This window comes from Furipterus horrens, unplaced genomic scaffold, assembly GCF_987537825.1.
Source record: "Furipterus horrens unplaced genomic scaffold, mFurHor1.1.pri manual_scaffold_4, whole genome shotgun sequence".
Lineage (NCBI taxonomy): Eukaryota > Metazoa > Chordata > Mammalia > Chiroptera > Furipteridae > Furipterus > Furipterus horrens.
Genome location: NW_028327174.1, coordinates 190,806,277 through 190,821,410, shown reverse-complemented (window position 1 = coordinate 190,821,410; position 15,134 = coordinate 190,806,277). Strand labels below are relative to the sequence as shown.

The 15,134-nt window shown below is 40.4% G+C and overlaps 1 pseudogene; it reads right to left on the bottom strand.

Moving 5' to 3' along the window:
* Nucleotides 1-14,416, bottom strand: part of LOC150013612 (germ cell-less protein-like 1) — a 31,830-nt pseudogene extending 17,414 nt beyond the window's left edge.
* Nucleotides 14,417-15,134: the final 718 nt, after the last annotated feature.

Below are 15,134 nucleotides of genomic sequence, written 5' to 3'. Positions count from 1 at the left end.
AGGGAGGGGAAGGGAGGGAAAAAGAATGGAAGAGAAAATGAGATGAGTTAGGGAAAAGCAAAGTCTAGGATCTTTCTGAGCTCTAAAGTAAGACTCAGAAACATTTTCATTACATTTGGTGAAGCAGTTATTAATCAAACGTATCTTCAAACAATTCTTCTTTTCTTTATCAATCCATGATTTGTACCTCTAAGGGGATCGACTTCTATATGCCGATTTCCTTACTACCCATTGTTAACTCTGAATCATATACATACAAACATCACTCCCAACCCCACAGCAGATATTGACAGTCACTAGTCATTGAAAACCCCTTAACCTACCCTCCATTTCCTCTTTTTATTTTTAATTTATTGATTATAGAAAGAGAGGAAGAGAGAGAGAAGAGCATGACCTGCTCTTCCATTTATCTATGAACTCACTGGTGACTCCTGTATGTGCCCCAACCAGGGATCAAACCCACAACCTTGGCATTTTGAGATGATGCTTCAACCGCCTGAGCTACTCAGCCAGGGCCTTCACTTCTCTTAAAGAGCCAACTATTCAACCTCATTCTTAAAACTGCCCCACCACTCTGATGTTTCTCTGAGACCCCTGCCCTCTCTTCATGCTGTCCCAAGACATCTCTGATCCACCAGACCTCGAAGACATTTTTCGTCTTTCAGATCTGATTGTCAGTTACTTGAGAATCTGGAATCATGTACATTCTGGAGCTAGGCTGCCTTCTCCAAAGCTTGGGACTATCATTTACCAACTGTGTGAGCTGTGTGATCAGCTGCAAGTTACAATCCCCAGCCGTTAAATGGGGGAAATTCCATCCACATTGTTGGATTGTAGCAAAGATAAAATGAGACAACAGATTGAACGCGGTGTTCCTGCCCTATTGTCCAAATCTATGACACCTTCTTGCCAACAGGCAATAGGTTATGAAGTAGGTTTTACTCATGAAACCAGGAAAGTCAGGGTGCTGCCTGTCACTACCAGAACCAATAAGTAGAAACAAGGATTGAATCTTTATGGGTGCTTTATTCAGATGGCTGGTGATCTGAGAAAATGGCAAGTATGTACCTTCAAAAACCATCTTAGCATCTCATTTCAAGGAGAACATTTTATAAGGAGAAGAAAAGGTAGGTAAGGGGTTTGGAATAAATGTTAATTGGAGAAGCTTGGATAAGAGTCGCAGTTCCGAACTGATTTTCCTAGTACTTCTTTACCTGTTGATCAACAATTCTTTATCTGCATCATGGGCAGTCCCTTCCTGGAACACAATGGCTCAGGTCCTGCCTCCATCACTTGCAGACCCTCTGGGACACAAAGGTTGAAACTGTTTGTGAACCTCCTGATCATGCATTCCAGTGCCTAGAATACCAGCTTTCTACTTCATTAAATCTTAAGCCTATCAACTAAGGTTAAAATCTTTAACTCTTGAGTTCCCCTATCAATTAGAAAAATAAGTATAACCACTCTTTGGAATATCATGAGGTAAAATAGTACAGTAGTTATAAGCTCAGATTCTATAGCCAGACATCATGGATTTGAATATAAGCTATACTACTTACTATTGCATGACTGGGTAAGTTACTTAACCTCTCTTTGCTTTATTTCCTCACTTTTTAAATATGCTTTCTTGATTATGCTGTTACAGTTGTCCCAATTTAATTTCCCTTTGTTCCTCTCCACCCAGTGACCCCCCTTCCTCCAGTTGTCCCCCTCTTAGTCCATGCCCATTGGTTGTGCATATAGCTCTTCTCAACCTCTTCCTGTCTACTCCACTCCCTCCTACTATGCTTCTTAATTCCTGCACTATCTCCCTCCCTTTTCCCCTTCCCCCTCCCAGCTGACCTCCCCCCAATATGTTCCCCATACCTATAATTTTTTTCCCACTCTCGTTGCCTACTTAGTTTGCCTTTATTTCAATTCCCTAGCTTCTGTTGTTGGTTGTTGTGATACAGTTTTCATTTTAATGTTCATACTTTTGATTCTCTTTCTCCTAAACAAGTCCCTTTAACATTTCATATAACAGTGGTTTGGGTCTGATGAACTTTAGTTTTACTTTGTCCAGGAAGCACTTTCTCTGCCCTTGTATTCTGAATGACAGCTTCGCTGGATAGAGTAATTGTGATTATAGGTTTTTGCTTTTCATTACTTTTAAATATTTCTTGCCAGTCCCTTCTTGCCTGCAAAGCTTCTTTTGAGAAATCAGCTGATAGTCTTACTGGGACCCCTTTGTATGTAATTCTCTTCCTCTCTTTTGCTGCTTTTAAGATTCTCCCTTTATCCTTAATTTTTGACATTTTGATTATAACGTGTCTTGATGTGGTTTTCCCTGGGTCCAGTTTTTTTGGAACTCTCTGTGCTTCCTGGACCTGTAAGTCTATTTCCTTCCCCAAGTTAGGGAAGTTCTGCTTCATTATTTTTTCACATTATTTTTCAATTTCTAGTTGTTCTTCATCTTCTGGCAACCCTATGATTCAGATGTTGGCCCACTTAAAGCTGTGCCATAAGTTTCTGAGCCTCTCCTCATTTTCCTCACTTTTCATTTCCTTTTTCTGCATTGGTTGACTGTTTGTTCCTTACCTATGTTTCGAATTGTTGACTTGATCCCTGGTTTTCTTTCCCTCACCACTAGTTTCATATGTGTTTTCATTCATTTCAGCAGGACTAGTCTTCATTTCTTCTCCATCTTGTTTAAGATCTGCTGTTAGGTCTGTAAGCATTCATAAAACGAAAGCTGTGAACTAAACCTCAGAAAGATTTCCTATCTGCTGAACTGTTAAATTAGATATTTGCTATCTGGTCAGCTGCATCACCGGGGTCTCTATCATTATCTGTGCCATCCTGACAGTTTTGTGTTTACCTTTGCTTCCTACGCTATAGGAGGCAGAACCCCATGCACTCGTCACTACTGGGCAACCCTTCTCACCATGCTGTGGTGTTTTTGTGTGGGGGCAGGGGTCCAAAATGGATTTCTGCAGTTCATTCTCCACTGAGAGACCAGGAGCCTCCTCAACCATCCCCACCACCTCTGGCCCTCACAGTTTGAGGCAATAGGGGTCTGCCTTCCCCGGCATTGGAATTGCAAGCTGACGTATCTGGTCTGCAGCCAGGGGTGCTCCGCAGGCGTTTCTCATCTCCCCTTAAATATGGGTGTCTGTGCTTACCGCCATCTCACCACCGTCGCACTGCTGTCACCACAGCTGCCACTGCCAGCACAGCTTGACCTCTCTGCCCCAGCTTTGCCCCTCCTACCCATCCAGATGAGCACCACTTCTTTATAACTTCGTACATTGGACTTCCATGTAGCTTTATTTTCTGGAACTTCTGGTTATTTCTGGTTTTGTGGTAGTTGTACTCTTTCTTAGTTGTGGAGGGAGATGGAGCATGTCAGTCTAGGCCTCCATCTTGGCCAGAAGTCCTCTCCTTATTTGTTAAAGTTACTCAGTAATATCTACTGTACAGACCTCTTATGGGGGTTAAATGAGCTAATTCATGTAGTGCTTAGAACAGTCTCTGATACATATGAAATATTTCATATATGTTAACTAGTATTACTGCGATTTAAATGAACTGATACACATGAAAGACCTAGGCACATAGTAGGAGCTCATCATTTAGAAGATAAGGTCTTTTTGCTCCTAAAGCTCAAGTCTATTAATTCAGATAACACATTATAAGGAAATGGAATTTTTATCTCATATACCCAAGGTGAATGATAATCCCATCATTACCCAGTATCTGCTTTTCATTTGTATTTTTCTTATGCTTCAATATTTTTTCAGGTAGAACACCCCATCAGATCTGTGCCCAGTACTTGCATATTCACCAGAAAGGAAACTGTCATTGTATCTAATAAGGAAACCAATTCTTCATGCCTTGTTAGAATTGCCAAACAGGGTTTCCTGCTGGGCTGTTTCATTTACTTGGCATCTCCTACTGAGAGACACTGGTACCATTCACTGAATGGGGAGCAGGGAAGAGAGACAGCTAATTGAGGAATACCAATTTAAATTAGTCATCACTTTCCAAAGAATAGGAACAGATTTTTTTTTTTTTTTTGGAATGAGTTTTAGGCATTAGACAAACTTGTTGCATTTATATATGTCAGTTAAACAACAAAATCTTAGAAATTATCTAATTCTATAATGGCATAGTTCCAATTGATTGATAGCAGCCACTGGGATCAGTAAGGAAAGAGTGATTCTGAGGCTACTACCTAGCTCGTTGGGAAAGTGCTATAATACATTAGTGATGTCTGCCATGGGAAGGAATTAGACAGCGTTGGGTCCAACTTGCTGTGTTCTTTCTATTCCTGTTCTAATCCATATTTTTTTTATAAATGGAAAAATTAACTAGTGTGCTGATGTTTTCAAATCCCCTACATTGGAAAAAGAGGTTTAAACTATGTTCATTTTAAAATGCCATTTTGGTACATGCAAATTTACTGAGATATGAAAAAATGAATATAAATAAGAATGATTTGTGTATTTTTAGCAAGCAATTGGATATGGCTAAATAGATTTTATGAACTCTTGAGTAATTTCTGATTTCTTGAATAGTTCAAATCATCTTTTTTCTACTGCTTTTGTTAACTTTGTTTTCAATTTTTATTGCCTATAAAACCTATAAAATAGTCTGATACTTGTTAAAATCTCCATTGATTCTAAAACATGAAGATGTCTAAATAAATTAGAGTTCACTAGGAATTTAGGAATAAACATAAACTAAATGATGTTCACAACATTCTTATAAGAGTTTTAATTTAAAGAGATGCTTTTCAAGTAGTTCAAGAATTTCTGGGTTTTTTTGTTACAGTTTTTGTTGTTGCGCTAACAGTAATATTAACTATAGGATTTTTTAAAGCACTCTTCTTTATATTATCTCACTTGGTCCTCATATAAGCACGTGAGAGAGGCATAAAATGTGGTTTCATTCAGTTTTATTCCCGTTTAACAGAGGAGAAATTGAGCTTCAAAGATTTCAGAGATAACTAGTTGGCAATACAAATTAAATAATCTCTCTCTCTCTCTCTCTCTCTCTCTCTCTCTCTCTCTCTCTCTCTCTCTCTCGTTTTGTGAGGAAACCAGAGATTGAACAAATTACTGTCACTATTTTGATATAAAACGTGAGCCTCCTACATCTCACCCAACAATTCTAATATCCTAATATCCCTGGACATTAAACAGGTATAAGTTAACTTGCAAACTACATTTGCCAAACGAAAGGCACAGAACTCCAGCATAATTGAATGAATGAGTTTACTTCTGGTGGTGGAATCAGAGAAGGATTTATGGATTGGAGGGACTGAAGATGATTCTTGAAATTAGATAAAATAATCTCAGAGAAGTTTCAGGAAAGTGGTATAAAATCCTTATCTTGAAAGATAATTGAGGAAAAGATACTACATAGCCCCTTGGAGTAACACAAATGGAAGACTATGTCCGCCTCCTCACATCTCTTGGTTGTTATTTTCAAAACCGACGTGCAGCAGCTGAAGACGTCCTACTATAGGCAAAGACCCTGCTCAAACATAGCACATGGTTTTTAGGGAGAAATGGATCTGTTTCTTCAATGAATGCATTCTTTACCATTTGCTAGATGTGTTACTTTTAGCATATGTTTTCACTCCTAGACCTTTCCTTTCCCTTCCTTTTCCCCTGCTTTTTGTTTAATCATCCTGGAAGGAACAATGATGTCTATCTCCCAGGGTTGATGTGAGGATCATTACTGATATAAAAGGAGCACCTGACAGATCACGTGTGTTCGGTGCATTAGTTCCTTACTTGTTTCTTATTACCAGAGGTGCCTATCTGGCTGAAAAGGAAAGAAAATATTTGATTTTCCCCACGTAGAACCAAGACTGTAGATGAGAGTATCAGTGCTGATATTGAACTTTGTGTGCATATGTGACATAAGGTAGAATATTTCATCAAGTTCTAACTGTGTTCAACTGGAGATGTAGGTAGACCTAGAGGAAAGCATGGAAATAACTCTAAATTAAATCAACCTGGGAAGTTGCTTTACCATAAAAAAACAAAACAAACAAACAAAAAAACATCACTTTATGTCCTCAATAGTTTCCAGCTTGCTCTGGCGTAAGTCACTCTTTTGAAATATTACTAAATATTTCATCAGTATGAAGCTAATGACACATATAATATGAATGAGAACAGATAATACTGTTGTAATAGGTCTTATTTCATTGAATAAAGCAACTTTTATTTTTAATTTTTATTGAATTTATTGAGGTGACATTGATTAATAAAATTACATATATATATCAGGTGTACAGTTCTATCATACACCATCTGTATATTGTATTGTGTGTTCACCACCCCAAGTCAAGTCTCCTTCTGTCACCATTATCTTCCTTTACCTTCTTCTACCTTCTCCTACTCTCTTTCCCTCTGGTAATCACCATACTATTATCTGTGTCTATGAAACTTAATTCTTAATTATTATTCTTAAAATAATATGCACTCGATGTAGTGAGCCAAGAAAAACTGAAATTTTAGGATTTCATGAGGAAAGAAGATAAACATGCATCTTTACCTAGATCCATACTTACATAAGTATGGATGCATTTATTTTTTTTTTCAGGTATAAATGGCACATCTACCTACTATGTCAAAATATTTTCTCAATAAAGATCTATGAAGGATAGATAAGATGCTATAATAATTAACACTCCATTTGATACCATACACATGGATGTTTCTAAAGTACAAAGAAGTCATTTCTACTATTAAGCTGTCTTATCATTGCCTACCCCACAATCTTTTTAATGCTATATGGTTTGCTAAATAAAATATCGTAATAGTATGTGTGAAGGCTTATTTCAGCCTGGCAAGCTATAATTTTATAAATTGCCACAATTAATCAGTGCTCTTTGGATACAAATGTTCAATCAGATATCAGAATAAAATTTCTCTTTGGAGAAGTAACATGTTTGTCTGACACTACTGTAACTTTGAGGCTTATCAGGTATCATCAGGGCCTTGTGGAAACAAATTTTAAAAATGGAAAAGAAATGAAGAAATAAAGAACAAATTATGTTTCTCTGGGAGGATGGGTAGAATGTAAGAATTACCTAAACAAAGTCAAATGGTGAAGTGGATGTTTGGAGTGGATGTTGGGATGGTGTTGATCATCTGAAATGGGATAGATACAGGTAAAAGAGGAGGAGTTGGCCCTAGGGTTAGAACCAGATATTGGGCCCAGGTGCCCACCTAGTTTCTTTCATTCATTTATTTAATAATATTTTTGAGCACGTACTTTATACATATATAGACTTATATAACAGTATCTATATTCAATAATAGTAAATGTGAAAAGCAGAGCCCTTGTTCCTAGAGTTTATGGTCGAAGACATTGTTTCTAAAAGTGTGATTCCTGGACCAAAAGCATCAGTATCACCTAAGAACTTCTTAGGAATGCAATTTTCCAATTTCATCCAAGATGTATCAAGAAACATGGGGTAGGGCCAGTAATCTGTGTTTTAATAAGCTCTTTTAGAAATTCTGGTCTAATGAAGTGTTTCGTAACTTTGATCCCTCAAAGTGAGCCTGGCACAGAAAGTGTGAATGGGAAGCAAAGCTTAAAGTGGCAAGAATGTTATTAATAAGGTTCCTTGATTTCTTGCTTGTCTCTTGGCCAACACAAGTCATTTTGGTACTTCTGTGATATTGTCTCATGCCTGGAGTCCCAAACTTTTCTTCTCACCAGAATTACTGAATAGATCTTTATTTATTTCTTCCTTCATTTATTTATCACACAAATGTTTGTGGAACATTTATATTACACTGTTCCGGGCATGTAGATGCACTAGCAAAAAAAGGCAAGTATTATTCTTACTCCTCTGGAGTTCAAGGTCAAAATGAGGTCTCAGAATATAAATAATAACAATAAAATAACCATAAACATTACAAAAGAAAAGATGTTATGAGACAGAACAGACTATATGTGTTTAGGGTAGGGTACAACTTCATTGGAGAGTTAGGAAGTACCTCTCTGAAGAAGTGAAGTTTAACCTGAGATGAAGGATGAATAGACATCATCCAAGAAGAGAGACCAGGCTGTGCAAAGATCTTGAGGGAGAAAAAGATTTCGGCATGTTCGAGAAACTAAAAAGAACAAGTGCAGCTAGATTGCAGGAGCTGTCTGGCTTGAGATTGAAACTATGTAGGTTGGTAGACAGCAGAGCATACAGCCTGGGAGGACACTGTGGGCAGGAAGAAGACTCAATTGAAATGATCAGTATGGTGTCAGGAAGGAAAATCGATTAGAATAGAACAGTGAACTCAGGAAGACCATCTTGGAGGAGACTGCTGTTCAAGTTCCCAAGTATAAACCCAAGATAATGTCACAATGGGGAAGGGGTCTAACAGGTAATACGACGACTTAGAAAGCAGAATTCCTGCCTCAAGAGCAGGCTGTCAGTCACTGGAATGGCTTCCAAGCTGTTCAGATTCTGAGATTTACCCTTAGACTTGACAGCTGAATAGAGAGAAGGGTGTTCACCTACATGGTCCTCTTTCAGTGACCGCAGCTTTAGAAGTCTCTTATCCTATCTGTCACAATCTACTCTTGCTGTTTAGTTCAGTACCCACCCCCCACCAAGTGTTGCCCTCTCACTGTTCTTGTAAAGTGCAAATCTCACAGGGGAATTAAAGCTCTGAACTGTCTCTAATAAATGCTGAGCGCATCGGTTCACTCCTGGCAGAAAGCAGGTTACAAGGTTCCTTGGTTAGGATGACAAATGCTCTGATACGACCTTGGTTTCCCTCTGACCCAGGTCAGGACAAGGATGTGACGTGACTGACACTTCTTACCCCACACATGGCCTCTGGTGACTGGAGGTTGACACCTTCACCAGCCCTCCCCCTAGGGTGCCCAGGCATCTCTCCCCGCGGAGCTGACAGCACACTGGCAATGCTGACAAATGACTCATTCCCAGCCTCATAAAATGGCTTCAATCTTCTCTTCTTTGAAGTCTCGCAGATTACCTCCTTCCCTACCAGCCTTTCTGACAACTTCGCTCCAGCAGTGCATTATGTTAAAAATCACACGTATTAGGCCAGAGTGGGTCTGGCACAATTAGAGTTCAGTTTTCATCACAGATGTTGATTCGCTGGAATGACCTGCTTGGATCTCTGCTCCTGCAGGCCTGCGACTCAAACAGGGGAGACCAGAGGACCCATTGTCCTGCCCACTGTACAACGCCTCCCAGGGGGTGGTAAGAAACCATCCCTCCTGCATTTTAGTTCTATTTGATTGTGGGGTACCCCTATGAACTAAGTCACCCAAGGCCAAAACCAAGGTACTAACTCAGATTCCTTTCCCACCTTTTGCCCACATGGACAAATCTGTCACCAAGCTTCCTTCTTCCTGTAGCTTTGGCATCTCTCCAGTGCCCACTACCATGTCCCTAGAGCACATCATCATCATCCTTTTTTAGAATATTGGAAAAACCCTCCATGTCAGTCTGTCTCCAGTCTTGCCCCGCTAATACATGCCCCAAAGTAATTGTGCTAAAATGCAGACTGCTCCATCTGCGCTCATTGTTGCCAGGCCTTTGAGAACTTCTCACAGACCCTGGTGAAAAGTTTTCATCTTGGGATTCAGGGTTTTCTGTATCTGCCTCTCATGCCTCTCTATCCCCAGTTACCTTCCCCGGGTCTTTTTATGCCCCTAAGATACCAAGTAACTTGCATGTTCCCCTCTACATCCTGCTCTTGGATTTCTTTACATTTTTGCTCAAGCTCCTTCTGATCTGGAGTGTTTGGTTTTCATCTTTCTTAACCTCACTAATACCTCTTATTCTGCAGGGCTCATTTCATTTCCAAGAAAATTTTTATGACCTGCCATCCCAAAGGGATTAAGGGCCCCTTTCTGAGGTCCAAAGACTCTATGCTCCCATCTATCCTACCATGAATCTCATTCACATATTGGTTCTTTTACCTGTCTTTCGTCCAACTGAACTATGACCTCCTTAAGGACACAAATAGTGCCTTAAGAACTTGGTATCCTAGAGACATATACAATGAAAGGATATTGACTCTAGAACTCATCCTTTAGGTTTGCAGCTCAGCTTTGAGAACAGCTAGTGTGTGCATTCTGGCCCTCCATATATGACATATTTTAGCATCTCTCACACCCCTTGATCTTTAGAACAAACCTATAAGGAAATTATTTTAACTAAGTTTACAGACAAGAAAATTGAGCCTCAGGAAAGTTGAGTAACTTACTTGTTTTCATGCCATTAGTACAAGGTTGCGTAATGCATATGTATCTGCCCTGGGAAATCTATATGAATTTGGGTACAAAGTGGTTCTAACTAAAGAGCTAGACAAGGAAGGATAAGAAAAAATGTGTCAGCTGAAGTGTGATTGGAAAATTATTCCAAGCAAAACAAAGAATATGTTCCTACAGGTTGATATCAACATAGGCACAGAGCTATCAAGGAGGGCAGTGTTTATGAAAATGTTCTGTCTGAATGTATCTCTTACTGTCGGTGTGATCTAAGCCAGTTTCTTTGCCTCAACTTCCTCATATGTATAATGGGAATAATAAAAAGTTCCAAAGTCCTTAGATTATTTTGTAGATAGAGTAAAATAAAGGTGTATAAATCCCGAACATTCTCTGACAAATGGCAATGGCTCCATTTAGGGCAGCTATTTCTAGCACCATTATTCCAATTATCTATTGTGGAAGAAATTACTTCAAAATCAGTGTTGTGGACCATTTTACTCTGTGGGTCAGGATCGCAGGCAGAGCTCAGCTGGACAGTTGGTCTGTGGGCCATGTGGCATTGACTGGCGCATCCACTTCTAGGATGGCTTCTGCACTCAACTGCCTGGCACCGAGGCTGGGATGGCCCTTGTGCAGGGAAAGTATGCTAGCTGTCAGTCAGATGCTCATCAGGCTGCTGACCAGCCCAGATAGGCCAGAGTGACCTCTCCAGTGGCTGGGGCTTCTCAGAGTTGCGACTTGTTTCCTAGACAGGAAAGAGAACTGAGCAGAAGCCAAGGCTCTAATGAGACAGCCTCAGAAGTTGTACAGCGTCGCTCCTGACACATTCTCTTGGTCAACTAAGTCACTAAGGCCATCCCACCATCAAAGGGAGGCAATTAAACTCCACCTGTCAATCAAGAGAAGGGTGACAAAGAACGTGCAGCCATCTTTAACCTGCCACACAAAGAGCACTACAGGAACGACGATAACATTTAGAAGCAGTACCTGTCACTTCACTTCTGTGAGCATATAGAATGCGCCTGGAAAAGGGACCTAGAACTGCTGGGAAACTACTGCACTGGTGTGGTAGAACTGAAGGGAGAGCACTATCTCCACCTCTCCGCTACACCCTGCAAAGCCAGTGAAAACCAAGCGAGTGCCTTTGCCAGCCCCAGGGGGTACGTGTATAAGCCAGGGGCTCAGGGGGAGCACTCTCTGAATAGAAGTGCGGATGCGAACAGCACCCCCGGGATGTCTTTTCTGAATCGCCTGAAATGGAGCAGGAGACTCTTTCCAGCCTTTTTCTGTCTCTTACATGACAGAGGTCACACTGGGTCATTTTTCCAAACTGTCGAGGTAAGAGGATAAAAGGTCTCAGCTATCTTGACCATCACAAGCTAGAGTTACTCATGAAGAACAAAGCAGGAGGCATAAAGAGGACACAGCAAAGCGGATGTTGTACATAAAAGACCCTTTCTAGTGCATTGTAGTTCACATTTCTTCTCCTTACTGACTGCTCGTTTTTTTAACCATGTAGGGTTTTGTTACCACAAGATACATATGGCTTCTTTTCCCAGTTCATTGATCTGGTTAAAAAATATATAACTTTGGGGCTTTGACTTGCTCTTTTCTGTTAATTCTATTAATGCCTCTATTACAAGTTTACAACCTGAGAAAAACTTAAATATATAATGACTGCTACTGTTTTTCTGTCATTCTTATAAATTCCTGATACCAATAACATATATAAGTAAACAGACACACATCCATTCAGAGATATACTTTCTCATGCACACACATTCGAGTGTCAACATATCTTGTATTGCCTGCACCGCTCATGGATTTGCCCTTTCTTCAAGTGTAGTTGTCAATCAAACACATGCACACACACACACATTTCATTCTCAAATATGTCCCATGTGGATGATAAATTATACAGTCTCCCCAACAAAACATATCATACAACTAAAGCATATATAGGCACACATACAGACATACAAATACATACCAGCACACTGAATTCCCTTTCTCCCCACAAACATACCCCAAAACATCCAACAGTTCTAAAATGCACATACACACACGTCAGAATGCACAGATGCCAACAAATTCTAAATGCACGCTTTCAGATTCTCACCTAAATCATCCTTCCCACACTAAGAACACACACCCACTCAAAAAGACACTAACAGATTCTCAGACCTACAAACCTGTAAGACAGAAATCTAGGAAAATGTTGTGCAAAGAAAAATGAAAATAAAATACATAAAGACATGCATACTAACACACCTCTCAATATCCTCTATACCAATGACAACTTCTAGAAGACTGTAGTCACCTCATGAACACATAAATATCCATGCTCAAATGAACCCCTGTCACATATACATTCTGTAGACAGATTCAGGTATGTTCTTTAAAAAAGTATGTTAGAATGAAGCATCTACCTTTATATACAAAATCAGGGATGGAATGTAACAAAAGAAATGCACCTGTGCATAAACATATACACTTCAACACACACACACACACACACACACATACACACAGAGTTTTCTTCTGCCCACACTTTCTCCCACTACATCTTACAGTCCAGACTTCAGTCAGATGAACACCACCTCTGAAATTTCCCAACACAAATTAGTCCTCTCTCCTTTTTAACACAGACAGACCTCTAATGCGGATAATCCCTCAGGCTGACATGGCTCCTCCCTGTCTGTCTTGTCACTCAGACTCACTTCCCCGGCCACCAGCATAAACTCCAGAAACAATTTTGCAAACCTTTCATTGGGCCCAATCTAGACAGACTAACCGTGCTAGAAACCTCAGAGGACAAAGACTTTTTGCACAGGAAGGACGACAGTCAACAATGACAGCAAAGGCCCTGGTGCTGATCGGAAGGACTGATCTCATAGTCAGGACCTCCGTTCTAAGCATTTCTCTGCCATGGATTTAATGCTGGGGAACCTGAGGCCAGTTCCTGTCACTCTCTGTCCCTCAGCCCTCCACCTGTGACATTCGAGGCTTGGACTTGATAATTTACTTTATAAAACCCCTAAAGCTATAATTCAAAATACTGTAACATTTCTGGGCCAGAAACTGCTAGCACATAACAACTCTTATTTTGATTAAATAAGGGCACCCAAAATTTGGAATTGAAAAACCTCAGTTCGAATCTTTGTTCTGCCCTGAATTAATTAAATTAATCTCTAAATTACTTATTTAGCAGCTACCATGTGCCAGGTGCTGTGCTGGGTATGGAAAAAGACTCACTGGAAATGACCCCTCTGTCTTTACAGTTTAGATCGGGACAATGATCCATCTACAAAGAACTCGAGTATAAATTATTGAAGTGCTATGAAAGAGGTCTCATTACATATGGTTTCAAACCATATCATTATATTATATTCTACTATATTATTACCATATTATCACATCTACAAAAATCCAACCGCATCTTCTTTTCCGTCCCCTCCCACTTCCTGCTGCACACCTCTGGACCTCTGACAAACCCCAGGCGACCTATAAAGCCACTTCCCGGCATGTCCGTGTTTTGGCATTGAGTCTCTATTTCTCATACGGCCGGAAGGGCTGAGCAGCCCATAACCTGTTCCTGGAGTTGTGCGGCATTGCACGGGACTGGCCTTTAATTTCATTACTTTTATTCATTCCGCCTTGGGTGCTTCCGCTTGTTGGGTTCCAACCATGATTAATTGGTAGATCTCCCAGTGACTCCTGTTTAGCTGCTTTAGATTAGGGCCTAATGACTTCATTCGGTCCTGAATTCAGGGGGATGAGTCGCGAAACTGCCTGCAAACTGCTCAAACAGAATTACATTTTCCCAAGCCCTGAAGACATCGTTTCACTTCCTCATTGCATCAGACGGCCTGGCACCGATTCAAGAGAGAAAGGAAGCTGGTGACCCAGCTCCTAGCTGCTAGAGCAGATGTCGCAAGAAGAAGGCCTGGATGCTGATGGCCTGGTTCCTTGGTGGCAGTCAGCCCCCACAGCACTAACGCCCACGCCGCGCCCAAAGGGAACAATTTAGCATGTAAGAATTTCCCTAAAGGCCTTACCTGTCACACATGCTCCTGGCCTTCTCCTGGAACAAGATGCACTCCTGAACTTTTCCCAGGTCATTGGCTACAAACACCTGGGAGCCCTCAACGTGGAAGCCTTGACCCATAGCAAAGGTCAGAAGACATGGAGAAAATAGCCTCTACGCAGGATCCAACCTGACCGTTATTGCTGCTGGTGCCAGACCATAGCTTCTGACCATCTACACTGAGGAGCAAGATGGTGAGACAGACAATCTTGCCGACGAATGTGAAACCCTGGGGAGTGTGTTTAACATACGGAGTCCCAAATTTGAAAGCCCACCTCAGAAGATTCTTGTCTCGTCCAATATCTTATTCTACTGATTTAGTTATTTTTAAAAGTAAGTAGTTTGACAAAATTCATGTAACACTTAACCATGTGCCAGACCCTGTGTTACGCTGTAAGAAAACATGACTCCGTCCTTGCCCTCTGAAAGCCAGTTTCCTGGGGACACAAATTCTTTGATTGATAAGTCAACACACTATAGTAAGTGTCTGGGACATAATAAGTGGTAACTACAAGTTGATCAAACTATACACACACATACACATATACAATACACATATATGAGAATTTGCTAAAATGCAAATCATTTACAATGCAGTTAAAAGGGAAACATTTTTTCCTTCCCTCAACCTCAAGGCACTCTTCCAAGAGTCAACTGCTGTTAGTGGTCACTTTCAAATATGTCATATTTATAAGCACACATTTTAAAGTGAAGAAAGTGAAATTCAAGGAGAGGAAAAAGTAACAGTGAGTTGCCCAGAGTCACAGAATGAAATGGTGATAACAGAGGTTAGTATGGT